This window comes from Rhipicephalus sanguineus, chromosome 8 (genome assembly GCF_013339695.2).
Source record: "Rhipicephalus sanguineus isolate Rsan-2018 chromosome 8, BIME_Rsan_1.4, whole genome shotgun sequence".
Taxonomy (NCBI): Eukaryota; Metazoa; Arthropoda; class Arachnida; order Ixodida; family Ixodidae; genus Rhipicephalus; species Rhipicephalus sanguineus.
The window spans coordinates 70,211,920-70,225,973 of NC_051183.1; positions in this window are offsets into that span (position 1 = coordinate 70,211,920).

Below are 14,054 nucleotides of genomic sequence, written 5' to 3' on the forward strand. Positions count from 1 at the left end.
AACTTTAAAATACGCGAAAGAAAAGTCCGTCTTGCTCCGCCCACGCGAACGCGCCGAAAGTGTGGGCGTGACCGCAACTACGTCATCGTCCGTAGTTTTGGCCACGGTGGTAGAATAACAGGTGGCCCGACGCGGCGCTCCGCCAATGCGCCGCGCGTGTCACGGTTGTGCTCGAGTTGCCGCCGCTTTTCCGCAAGGTGGCAGAAGGTACACTCTGGGCCGATATCTCCGCTCCGGCGCATTTGAAAGCATGTGATCAGTGTGCGTCGTGAGCATTTAAACTGCAATTTACATCTTTAACTTTTGAGAAAGAGATCCGCGGTGTATTTATTACACCGGAGAGGCCTAGAGCAACACTGAAGAGTTGCCGTCGCTTAGAACGGACGCGCCACTAATGAAAGCATGCAACGCAACCAGCGTTGCAGCCGCGTCTCTTCCTTTCTGCTTGGTCATCTTCGATAAATGCGGAGGCATCCGTGGATGCAAGCGTCCGAAGAGCAAGAGCGTCCCTATGTGACGCAACCAGCGTCGCAAAGTCGCAATCGGCCTTCGAGTCATGAACGCGGCCAGCTCACTGTGGTCGTGATTAGGGGATCCCACGGCTTGAGATCCGCTCTGATGCGTCGCGTTTGTTGCGCTCTGTCAAACCAACGCGCGCGACCGCATCGGTGTTTCCGTTCACTTTGTAAGCTGGAACCGCGGCTGAAACCACGGTGGCTCGATCTGTGCCGCTGATGCGGTGCGGCGGCCACCATGGGACGAAAATGCTTCGCTCGAAATTGCAAATCTGGCTACAAAACGTGCAAAGAAAAGCTGTGTCTTCTCTCCGCGCCGAAAGACGAAAAGCGACTGCAGTTGTGGAGAAATGCAGTTCCATGGAAAGACCGCCAGATACTGTTTTCCGACATACATACAATAGCGTGAAAACCAAATGTTTTTTTTTTTTAACTCTATACACTCGCCGGTAGAATTTTGCACGCTTTCGAAAAAAAAAAAAATACGCGCGCGTCTCTTGCAATCGGCACCCTGTGACAGTCATATCGGGACTACCCGCGCCGATTAAAAAATTTTAAGCTTCATAAAGCCTGGCGCTCTCACTTTTGCGGTCGAAGCTGGCAGACAGCCACTGCAAGCTAGTAAAAGCACAAACAACCGGTTAAAGCCACAAAATTAGCTAGAGAAACCGGTTTTTACAGCCCAGCGAGAGCTTGTAATGCGCGTCTTTCGGCCCAAAAACTCGTCGCGAACCTAGCGGCGGCCGCGAGCAACTCGAGCAGTACGGCGACGCGCTCGCGGCGCTCGATGGACCACCTGTTTTATTCTACCACCGTGATTTTGGCGGAGCCGTGGCCTCCGTGACTACTTCTGGCTGCGCGCGTTGGTGGAACTGATCGCGAAGGCCGTGCTTTTACAGAGCTGATGGCGCCGATGACGCGGCATACCGAAGGTGACGTCACCGCCTTCGCTCAGCAGTTCAAAAAGCCCTGCGGCTGCAGCCGCTCTTTTTTTGCCAAGAAATGCCATTTGCGTTCACTTCTGTGAACTCTTACATTGGTTTTCGTATTCAGCAAGGCTCAAACTATGATTACACATTCCAAAGTCATTTATTTTTTAAAAAGTGCTTCAGTGTCCCTTTAATGAACAAGTGCAGGAAACGGTTTTCACTGATAAGTGGGGTTGGTCGACGGAGGCTTTTCTATAAATCATTTCCATGTACTTAAATTTGTGACATTGTGTCTGCACTGCTGAAGGCGCAAGATGTCGTTTTGAGATGCGCTTTAGTCTACTTCACAACATGTCCATCAACCTTGAGTGCGCAGCGTATTCCGCGCGTGGGAACGTGAAAAAAGAAAAGCCCGTCTACAGAACGCTTAGACGCACCATATATAACGATTTTTCTTGGCTTAAAGACGGTAGTTTGAGGTGCAGATATAGTACGATGCTTCCAGCATGTACGCGTTAGTCACCTAAGTTGGACACGCCTTGCCGGTAAGGCGAAAACGCTCGAGACTTTCGACGGCGCGCGTCGTTGCGGCTGCCGCCGTGGACTCTTTTCCGCTCGGTCGTTTCTGTTTGCTGTTTTCGTGGTTTGCCAACATCTGCGATGACGCTATAACAGAATGGAGTGAGTATACGTCATTGTGGGAGTTAAGTGCGCTAATTATAGCATATGACATGTCTGACCTCGACGTAGACGACGTCCGCGCGCGCTGGGTGTCGTTTGGGCGCTGGTACTCGAATGTGTTTGCTGAATATTTAAGGATGGGTTACTGTTGTAAAACATGCGGTCAGTAACTGCTCACGGCGTGCCCCTGATTGCCGGAGGATGTGCTTGGGTGTCGGAATATGCTGGCGCTAAGCCGTGCTTATTCTGAAACCATGCATGCGATTAAACTACTATTCAGATAGTTAGAGAGCATCGGTCAGCTCGACAAACTTTAATGGCACCTTGAAACCACGTAATAAGTCACTGTCAGCATACGCCCCCGCCCAAGAGACAAAAAAACTCAGTTTGTGTTTTAACCTCTTTTTTATTCTAACTTTTTATGTTTTTTTTATATATCTCTCTCTTTGTGTCTTTCAGTCTTCAATACCCTTCCCCACTCAGAGTTGCAAGTCAGGGAATTTACACACGCCGGCTAAATTCTCTGCCTTTCATTAAAGAGCTCTCTCTCTCTCTCAAATTTTGAAGCGATTTCTCAGAAAAGAAGTACTTTCATTCGTGCATAGCCAGTGCCTATGCGAAAAGAGGTTCCCGCTGCCTTTTACGTGAAAATTTGTTTTCGTGGGAAATTATTTCGAACGAAACACTCGTGTCAGATGTGTGTATAGTAACGGTGTGTTGAACAAAGGGTGGTTTTCAATACAAATAAGCAGTGTGTATATTTTGGTTATTCCCTGAATCCCGGATCACTTCTCCCGCCTCTTCACTCCAGCTGACAGCCACACTGCGGGAAACGAAGGTGTCGTTTGGTCTGGCGCCTCACCGCTCGTAACGGGAAAATCAACAGCGGCGTTCGCCCTGTCAACCGAACGAGGCAGTCGGTTCTACATTTCCTTTGGTTGGACAAGGCGACGTAGGAAAAGAGGTGAGTGGCACCCACGGAAAGGAGCTTAAACCAATTTCGTTTGTGTGTATAAAAGAAGCTCACATGACCTTGTGCTGCAAGTGTTTCGCCAAGTGACGTGTTACAAAAGCTACTATTTGCAAGTTATGTTTTAGACTATAACGGCGAAAAACATGGTTCCTTATTACCATGCCTGTTTGCATTTGTTGTTTTGTTGTGAGCCTTCATTATGCCCGTGTGAACTACTTATTGCGTAGATTTTGCAAACCTTTACTGCAATTTCAGTTTCTCATCATAATATCACGTTCTGCTTTTCAGATACCATTTTTATGGTGCGCACGGGGAACCGGAGCGACAGCCTAGCAAGTCACAAGTCTGATGCCTCCAGCCGTCACCATTTTTTGATTTATTGTTAGTCATAAGGAATAAAGATTGAAATATGATGCCGATTTCTGCAGTTTATTTTGCACCAAATGAGACTATGCACATCTGTTACACATTTGAGTTGGCTATACTCATAAAAGCATGAAAATGAGGAATACATACGTATTGATTGGAAATCACAGACCATCTTTTCGCGCTTTCTATATTACATTGCTGGAAAAGGTGTGTTGTTTTGACGAGTTTTATTAAATGATGCTAAAATTGAACTATTCTTTTTTTTTTCTTGCAGTCGCTGGGCATAACGGCAAATATTATTGGATTTGCTTAAAATTCACCATTTTCAACGGTAATCGCGCAAAAGTAGAGCAAGGGTCAAATGAGTAGCCTAAAATATTTGTGGAGTCGCTTGACGTTTCACTGTGGGTCACTTGACTCCCGTAGTAGTGTTACCGGCAAGAGTCGTCTGACTCCCTCAAAAGTGGTAACGTAATCCTTCGGATAAGAGTGTTTCCACTCCTCCAAGAGGGTCAGGGAATTCTCCTTGAGCTCGCCGACTCTGACCCACCAAAAGAGCCACCGTGACTCTTTAAATAGAGTCGTATACGTGGCAAGCCAGAACTCTCCGAAAAGAGTCACCTGTACTCTATTTTTTCTTAGAGTGTATAACAACAACGACAAGAGATTGCCTAGAGGGGCTCTTGCAAAACGATATTACAGCGAAAGTTTTTATGAGATCACAACAGCTGTTTTTGGCGCCGTAGTTGTCCGCCGCCGCCGAGGTCCGTAACCACTATTATGCGAAATAAGAAAAAAATAGAGCCATGTGCCATGGCTCCACGCCATGTGGGAATCAGTTTAATGCGAAGCAGAAAGCGAGTATTCTTATGTTGCATTTTATGACTGAACCAAGCGTTACGAGGTGAATCGACGCGTTTTTTTAAGTGTACTATTTGTGTGCGCATTATGGGCTTGTCAGGCACGTCGACAACACTGGCGTTTAAAGGGTAACTTACGGTTTGACGCAATCTAGAGCAATAGAGCACATACGTCAGTATTACCGAAATGAAGTGCACTTTACGGTGCAATGATATGATATCATACGTAACTTTCCTTCATGCATTCCTGCGGAGTCGAGCAACGCTTTAACATAGCTTGCTGAATCATAGGAATGCAAACGTAATGTTTAATAAACTGCTATAAAAGTGGGGCCAACAGGGGAACAGACGTTAACCTGGCATGATGCCCGGATCGTAGGACTACATATGTAGTGTTTATTGCTTTTTATAAAATTAGATAGCCAGCACCACAGCCATACACTCTTAACTTTGTAACTCTTACTATCCGTGCACAAAATCATGTTTATCCGATACTTCGTAAGGGATAACTTAGCAAGATACATTGTAACTCATACATATATAAGGTACATTGTAACGGTTACAGATATCAGTTACATTGTAACCCTTATAATTGTTGATATTATATAGGTTACGCTGTAGCCTTGTATTTTTTAAAATTGAATGTAACTTATAAAAAGGTGTTTTTAAGAGTTACGTCAGCTATTAATATTTTTTAGTTTTGATTGCACTCTATTTACACCGGGTGTTTAGGAAATCTGCCGAAAATTCTCAAAAATCCCGAAAATGCGATATTTGCTGGCTGCCTTGAGAATTGCTTGCGCTGTAGCGGCAGGCATCTTAAGATTGTTAAAGACCCCACTTAGGAGTGTAATTAAAAGTTAAACTAATTAACTCTTTAACTGGTGAAGTTAGGTGGTTGTATCAAAGGAGTGAAATGAGGTTTTACATGCGAAGAACCCATGCCTGCTTTGATATATAGAAAAAGCAGCCTGTAGTAATTATTGTGTCGTAGTGAAATTCAACCAAATTCAATGGATGCCACCTTTGAAAGCCGTGGAATTTGGTTGAATGTCACTACGACAAAAGAATTACTAGAGGCAAATTTTTCTGTACTTCGAAGCTGGGATGGGTTCTTTGCGTAAAGAACTTCAATTTACCCCTTTGACAGAACCACCTAACTTCACTAATTAAAAAGTTAATTAATTTAACTCTTTAATTGCAGTCCCAAATGGTCTTTAACAATCTTAAGACGCCTGCCGCTACAGCGCAAGCAATTCTCAAGGCAGCCAGAAAATATCGCATTTTCGCGATTTTTGAGAATTTTCGGCACATTTCTTGAAACACCCGGTATAGCCAACCTTAGGTTCACTGTAATGAGGTTTACATTGGTACTGTCACGTCTGGCAATTGCTCTCACAGGAGATTGTGATGCCAAGATTGGAAGTCTGATAAAATCACTTCGCCTATATTTCGATGCATTTGAACAAGTCATTGAAGAGTGGATGACGTTTTCTCGCACTGCTTTACCCGTATATGGCTTCACTTTCAGTCCCATTACTCAATTTTCTACACAGATTCTCTCATGAGAACCGACAAGTCAACAAATCACGCTACTGACCAAATTTGTGGGCAAGATTTCTAGACATGAGACATCGTCTAAATGTTGAAAACTGGCTGTAAAACAGAGTGCTATAAAAAAAATGTCCGTATAAGTAGCTAAAGTATCCAGAAAAATCAACACTCCTTTTGAATACTGTCTGGGCTTCCCCACTCACATAAATCAGCTGCAGGTTTTTCACACATATATACTGCCGCTCGCTCGGGTATTCCTTCGACATTGGCGTAGCTGGTAGAGGGAGGAGAGTTGGTGGTTTTAACCCTCAAAAGTTTTCAATTTTGCATGTACGCGTACATTAGCAAACATGCACGACTACACGCAGGGACGAGAAACGGTTGTGGCAGCTATATTTTGTATTTATTTTAGGCTGGCTGGTATTAGAACAAGTGAGTTCAATCACACTGCAAAGCTCTCCGGGCAATGTCTCGGATATCAATGATATTTCGAACGAACTTGAAGGAAATTCGACTAGTGAACTTCCTAACTCTGTCTGAACTTTTCAAACAAGGTATTCCTTTACACATTTTTTTAATTTTCTCAAAAAAGCACTGTCAGGTGCGAAATTCTTTATTTAAACATCTCTTCTTTGCAAGATGCAATATCTAAAACAGGGTGACACGTCGACTAGTGTCAGAGCCCTACAGCTATGAAAGACAAAATATGAAAGACAAAAAAGATGTCACAAATACAGCTACATAAAGTAATGCAGCTGCATTACTACATAAACACAGATAGCAGAGAAAAGTGCTGCAGCTTGAATTACATTTTTCTGCTTTAGAAAGGCCAAAAAACATTTCAGGCGTCCACAAACCACACTTTTTGGTGGCCTATCTCCTGGCAATGCAATTGTCTGCACAAGAGCAAGCATCTGGGAATACGCAAATGGATACTGTAAGTTCTTTATATAATACACCAAAAGACAAGAAATAAGTGCCCGCGGTAATCCAGATGTGGAGACAGAGATGACTTCGGCTTGGCTGCCAGCAAAAACGCAGACTTTGTCAGCAGTGCAGCAAATGTGAGGCGCTGATATTTGAAGTTCATCACCAGGCAATTCCGTCTACAAAAAGAAATTACAGACTACATAAACTACTAGCCAAAGTTTCTTGGTGGTGCAGAGTATGGTACGCATGTGCTTGCCCACAGAATAAAATGAAGATATGTGCCAATAAGGGCAAAATGAGAACAGCGAGCTATTAATGCTGGCACTAGCAAACCATATATTCAGTGTTACAACATACCACAAGTGGGAGTGTGATCGTGTAAGATACAAAAATTTTAAACAGGTTTTTCAGAGGGACAAGGAATCCTTTTTGCGTATCTACGAGAGGGCTCAAGCCGCAAAATATTAGTGTTGAAGAGGGTGTCCACGTACCTCATTTATCAGACTGTGCCCAACGTTGCCTTGTATGTGCTTCATAACATCCATCAGTGTGCAGACCCGTTCTTTGTTTTCAGAGAAAATGTCTACCACATCATTGAGTTCGCTCTCGAGTCTTGCTATGTTAGCATGGAACCGAAGTTCCACCTCGATGCACAACTGCAACAAAGCAATTTAGGACATTGAGAACCATCCCTCCTATGAAAACAGGCTTAAATTAATGTTCGGCGTCATAAAAATCAGCTGTACAGATGTGAACACTAATGTTCATTAAGTTTATCAGCTGATTCGCTAAAAACTATTCGACATTGGTCGCCATTAAAGCTGACATTTGTTATAGTGGCTCATTTTTAATGAACATCTTTTGCAGATTTGATTAAAAAATTCGTCGAATTTCCAGACCGCGGTGCCGGCGATGCCGCAACTGCAGAGCACACCGGGTGCGCCGGAAGGTGCTGCGGCACGACGGAACTTACCTCGACGTGATCCGAATGATGGTGCGCCACGCGAGGACCTCGCCGCGTGAAAAACAGTGTGTCATCTGGGGAGAGCAAGCCGACTGATGGTCCATCGCGCGTGATGTGCAGTGCTTGTCGCATTCTTTGTGATCTTAAAGTGGTCATGATAACGCTGCCAGCGTTCCCCTCAACGCTACAGCTCACGTCATGCTAAGCAGTGTTGTTACGGGTCGAGGATCGCACATGACAGAGACAGCGATGAGCGTGAAAGCTAAAATTACAAAGGAAGGCAAAGTCAAAATTACAAAGAAGGCGACAAGCATCGCATATCACGCGCGAAGGACAGTTGCTGGGCTCGTTCCCCTCAAATGACACGCCGTCTTTCCCGCGGCGAAGTCCTCACGCGGCGCGCCATCATGAAATTACGTAAAGGGAAGATTCGGTGTGACGCAGTACACGGACCGCCCTTCCGACGCACCCGGTGCACTCAGTTTCGATATCACTGGCACAGCGGTCTGAAAATTCGACGATGGATCTTTTGAACTACAGCAAATATTTTCGATTTTTTTGCTAAATCTCACAGATTTTCTTTTTTTTTTGTAAAACCCGCCTGTAAAGTGAGACTAAATGCGCAGAAAGCGCCACTGGCATCCGTCAGTTACGCCCAGTGAAGGGGCGGATTCAAATTATCCCATCAAAACGTGGCCCACAGCTAAAAAAAATAAAACATAAGGTTTTTGTAATTTGCCAATGAATGGGTGCTGTTCAGCGCTTGCTTAAAATTTAAAACAATCAGGTTGCTAGCGATTCCCGGAGCGTCACATCACAGGTTCTTTCTCGTTAATTGCTCGGGGAACTGAAACCAGCCTCTAGAAAGAATACTCGGCAAGAAAGGAATTACGCTTGCCTAGTACAGCGGATACTGTAAAACTAAAACACAGAAAACAGCTATTCTACTTATATATGTAAGTACTTATTTTAAACAATGCTGGCTTTACGTATTCACCATTACTAAAGGTGCTGGCCTATCCGGAATTCTCCAGCACATTATAGAGACAGCACTTCCAGCCGTAGGTGCTCCCACAGACCCTGTAAAGAACTCAAATTATTAGTAGCGAAGCTCCTTAGGCCGGCACCCCGCCGTCGCCGTTGAAGACAAACATTCAAACAAACAGACAAACATACAAACAAACAGTGTTGAAGGCAAACGTCATAGACAAACAGTGCACCGTAGGCTTCTCTAAGTGCTTGCAAATGAGTACGTGTTGCTGACATTATTACACAGTTGCCGTCATAAAAGCTCGAAAAACAGAACGCGTTGAGAACACCTGCAAACAATGCCGAACGCGGTTATAATGTCAACAAACGTCATGACAAGGGCACTGCCGAAGCTGACGACGAACACAAAGCCTGAGTGGCCAAAGCAAACGCATAAAGCGCCAAAGAGCCGGCCAAAGCCTGGCCAGGCATCATTCACGAATTATTGGGCACAGCTGAAGCCTCCTTTTCTTTCCTGGCAGCCGCTAAATCTCGACAGGTGCGGTTGAGAACACTTTCGCGCAAAAATTTCGTCTATACCGAAAACAGAGAAAACAGAACAATGAAAAAGAACCACTTACCAAGTTCGTCTAATCTTCCATGCGATCCGGGGCAATGATCACAGTAGTCACACCATACGTTAGATGAAGCGAGCACAGTGTGGCGTTCACAGTCACAACCCACTTCTTTGCAGCGGCCGCGCGCTACTCCAATGAAGTCCACGTTCAACGCTGACATGTTCGGAAACGCGTCCAACGGGAATAATGGTATAAATTTAGCGCGAAGTTGGCGACGCGAGGTAACACACACGGCCAACACCACGCACCGATCACGACGCCATCTATGCAACGCCTTCCCGACACGCAGCGCTGCAACACGAATACATGTAGAGATACCATAGAAACATGGCCGCTGCTTCTGCCCCGAAGCATGATTCTAACTTTCGGATCCGGCTACTCGCACCTAAACAAGACCACGTCCATTGTGAGTAAAATAAAACAAAAGTTTGTGACCAGAGTTCGCTCTTAGCAAGAGTTATGTTGCATTGAAAGCTATCATTTTTTATTGAAGCGTGGCGAAAGAGATCATTGTTGCTTCAGACCACTGCCTATTTCATCAATCCACAAGTCTCCTCGGCAATAGAGCGGCAGTATGTGGCTTTTCGGTGTACCAAGACCGCGCAGGCGAGAATTGGCGCGTTGGGCCACCAGTGTCAATGTGCAATATAGCAACGAATGACGTATTGCAGATGTTTTTTTCTGTCCATTTTATGTCATTCCAGTTTGTTCGGACGCTTGCTCGCGCAGTAACCGAGTTTGTTCAAATAATAGACATTTTTAGCCGGGTGTCGCTTACGCTCAGCCCCGCTTGAGTGTAATAGAAGCATTTTGAATGCAGAGTTACTGTATGAAGACAATTAAAACAAAACTCTGACCACGATTAAAAGCAAAAAAAAAAATTCGGCAGATCCCACGTACCATGGGAGTCGATGTTATGCGAAGCATGTGGCGGGTAGGTGACTGGCGTAACTTTTTTTACTGAGCGACACGTTACAAAATGACGCTAAAGATTTGTATATATTTTATACGCACACATATATATGTTGAAGAGCCACATATGTGTTATATAACCAGTTGTTTACGGTGTGGTAACGCTGCCAATGGCAACGTGGGTATTACCAAAACCAGAAGCCGTAAGCTGATATGTAGTGCATATACGTGTCCCGAGAACATATGACTGTGTGAGCGGTCCGGTTAGGTGTGTTATAAACTGTGACGTAAGCAACGGGTGTAGGCGTGTGGAAAGTTTCCGTCATTTCGATTGAGTGTGTGCGCCGTTGTCTGGATCGTGATAGATTCGAGATGAAGCCGAGATGACCAGTTCTTTTCTCTTTCTGTTATTCTTGCGTTATCCCAGTCTATTTTGTGTCCGGACGTTTCCACGTGCTCGGCTAGCGCATTTGATCAGACCTTCTTTTTTACGCTCACACAGTCATTTTTCACTTGTGAACAAGGCTCCCGTACGGGGGCCGAAACGTCGTGCTTTTATTTGCTTTTAATCGTGGTCAGAGTTTTGTTTTAATTGTCTTCATGTCTGTTCCTGACCAGACGGGTTTCCGTCCAACTATCGATTTCGGAGTTACTGTATATAAGTTACTCAATTTGAGTGGGCCGAACAGCCGGTTCCGGGCTTGCTTGGGGGTGAGGCGCGGTGTGTGGAAATCCTATAGCCTACATAGTTTCCATGTGACGTCACAGATAAGTTCTCTGCGCTATGTACCTCTAGATGGTTGCCACCGTGACTTTTATCTCATTAGAGAGTGTCAGTGTAGGGGACGACGCACAGTCGTTCTGCCCCTGTGTTATTTTGTGCTCTCCCGCTTTCTTCTGCGCGCCAGCTGCGTCAAGGGAAACACAAATGAACGCTAGAGGGCTCCGGCATTAATGTAATGTCACGGTTTCTCCCTCCACGCGTTGTACACGGCATTTGAACCAGGTTGTACTCCAAGATGGCTAACAAAGTGACGTCAATGAAAAGTGCGATGCGGTCGAAGTGAATAGGGTTGCTTTGTTTGGGCTGTGAGGCACACGTTCCCTTCGAAGCTTCCTTGTAGGATGCAGACCACGTTCGGCAGGGACGCCAATAAGCATCCCTTGCGTCTCTATAACGTCCTCACCACGTCACACAACATCACGGTGCGTGATGACGTCATTACGTCATCGCTTAGTAAAAAGTGAGCCGATCATGAAGGCGGTGCAAAACCAGGGAAGGTGCAGAAAGCTTGCAATGTATCCCGTCCTGGAGGCAGTCCAAAACCACATTAGGTGCATAAAACTTTCGCAGGTGGACGGGGGAGAATGAATACATTGACGGAGAAGAAAAAGATGGCTTTCGCCTTCTCATACGGATAACACTAGGGCACATGCGTGAGAAGAACGCTGATTTTGTGATACTCGAGAAGTCGGTTATTGTAAGTCTTGCAATATTCGTCGTTATTGTCGCACAACATTTGCCTGCGGGCTAGTTCCGGTGTGGCATCCTGCTTATTCCCTGAGTGAGGCGCCTTGAGGCATTTTCTAACACGTTCTTATTAGGCCGACTAACCATGCGGGCACGAAGGCAACTTAGCCTGCACTTTGCTCGTGTAATTTGCGAACTTCCACTCCATTAGTTAGGTCTCCTTGGAATCTCGGTTATAAGTTACCAAAAAAGTGTATGCGGTACACATGGGTTACAATATATAAGTTACATGTCGGGGTAACGGATAAACTTCCGAGGTAACCGATAAACGCATCCATTCACAGTTTATTTCGGCAATGTAACCGATAGAACGAGACGGAAATAATGAAAACATCAAAAATACGAACGATGTAACTGTTATTTTATCCGTTACTCACTTTTATCGGTATATTTATACGTTACCGTGGTAAGAGTGTACCTGACGTTGCACCAACATTACGCCCGCATAGGGTATTCATCCAAAGCAGTTTCAAGACCTGGCGCGGCTCTGTGGTAGAATACCTGACTGCCACGTGGAATGCTTGGGTTCGATTTCAGCAGGGATCCTAATTCTTATTCTTTGCATCCATCGGGTCAACGCTGCCGATATCACTTTTGTAGCGTTAGCTACACTGGCCTAGCCAAGCCAGTTTCGCATGGATCCTCAAGAGCCGTGCTGCGCATGCGCGACGATCAGTGATGTCATGCAGCGGAGCCGGCTCCTCGCGCGCATTCCGCCTTCGCCGCGCACGACTCTCCGCCGCCGGTCCGCGCTTTTTAGAGGAGTGACGTCGTTGTCTTCAGTAGGGTACGGATTTGGGCTAGTTGGTGCATGACTTCACGTAGAAAACAGCGCTACGAGACGGGACAAAGAAAGGGCACAAACACGGCGCTGACTATCAACCAAATGTGCTTTTATTCCACCAGTCCGCATATTTATACATCACCATGACTAACGAAAGCATAACAAAAAACCAGAAAAAACCGGTCAGCCTGCACAAAGGCAAGAAAATTTTAACTCGACAGAAATGCTATCTCCTTCGGAAGCAGTGAAATCGAGGGGAGGCTAACACATGCCTCGCCGCCTTTACAAATGTGATACCCTTCAGAAACGAGACGCGCACGTTCGTCATAGTACTTTGATAGGAAATTCGTATCTTTAAAAGATGGCTGGCAGCCGCATTCATTGCAATGAATGGATAGTTGACTGTCTTTTGCTTGTTTAGAGACCTTGTTCGCGTGCTCGCGCAAGCGGTCATTAGCACACCGGCCAGTTTGACCAACATAGTAACGCCCGCAGGAAAGAGGAATCTTGTACACAACAGAATCGCAACATTCAACAAACTTTTGCCGGTGCTTCTTACTACATCTTTCCGTCTTGGTTTCTCTGTTTACCTGCTGACACAGGCTACCAAGTTTATTTTTGGCAGAGAATAACAACCTTACCCCAGCCCTACTGACCACCTTTTTTGAGATTATGTGCCACCTGGTGCACATACGGGATGACTGCAACTGGTTGCTGGGGGTGTTGCAGGGATTAAGTTTCAGAATGCTTGTGGAATCACGGTCGACAAATTTTTAGAGTTCTTAAAGTTTTACATGCAATCCACTTTTATAAGTTTTGACGATGAGCTTTTCATTCAGCGAAAAGGAGTCTGCATTGGCTCATGCATCGCCCCTGTCCTCAGCGACATCTTACTATCCCGCTATGACCGTAATCTTGACAGCAAACTTAGACAGACTAGCGTGGTAAAGGTGATGCGGTACGTGGACGACTTTTTAGTATTTTATTGCACTAACCCTCTTGACGTACAGCCTGCTGCTGGAATTTTTGACGTATTCCTCACGGAATTAAGCCCACTTGAGTTGACCATTGAGCATCCCTTAGACAATAGGTTACGCTTCTTAGACTTGGAACTCTTGTTCTCAAACGACCATGTTTGTTGGGGTCATGTGCCTAGGTCGCAGAAGAGCCTTCTCCCTTTTTCGTCCGCGCACTCGAAGATTGTGAAGCGCGGCATTGCCAGGGCCTGCATGAAGGCGGCGCTTGAGAGGTCCTGTGACCACCAGGTTGAGGAGAGTTTTTCTTGTCAATTAGCACGTTTGAAGCTGGCAGGTTTCCCGGAAACTGTATTGACCAGCATCGCTTAAAGCCTCCTTTCTAGCTTTAAGAACAGGGTCTCAGCAGCTGTGCAATCACCGACACACCCCCAGCAACCAGTTGCAGTCATCCCGTATGTGCACCAGGTG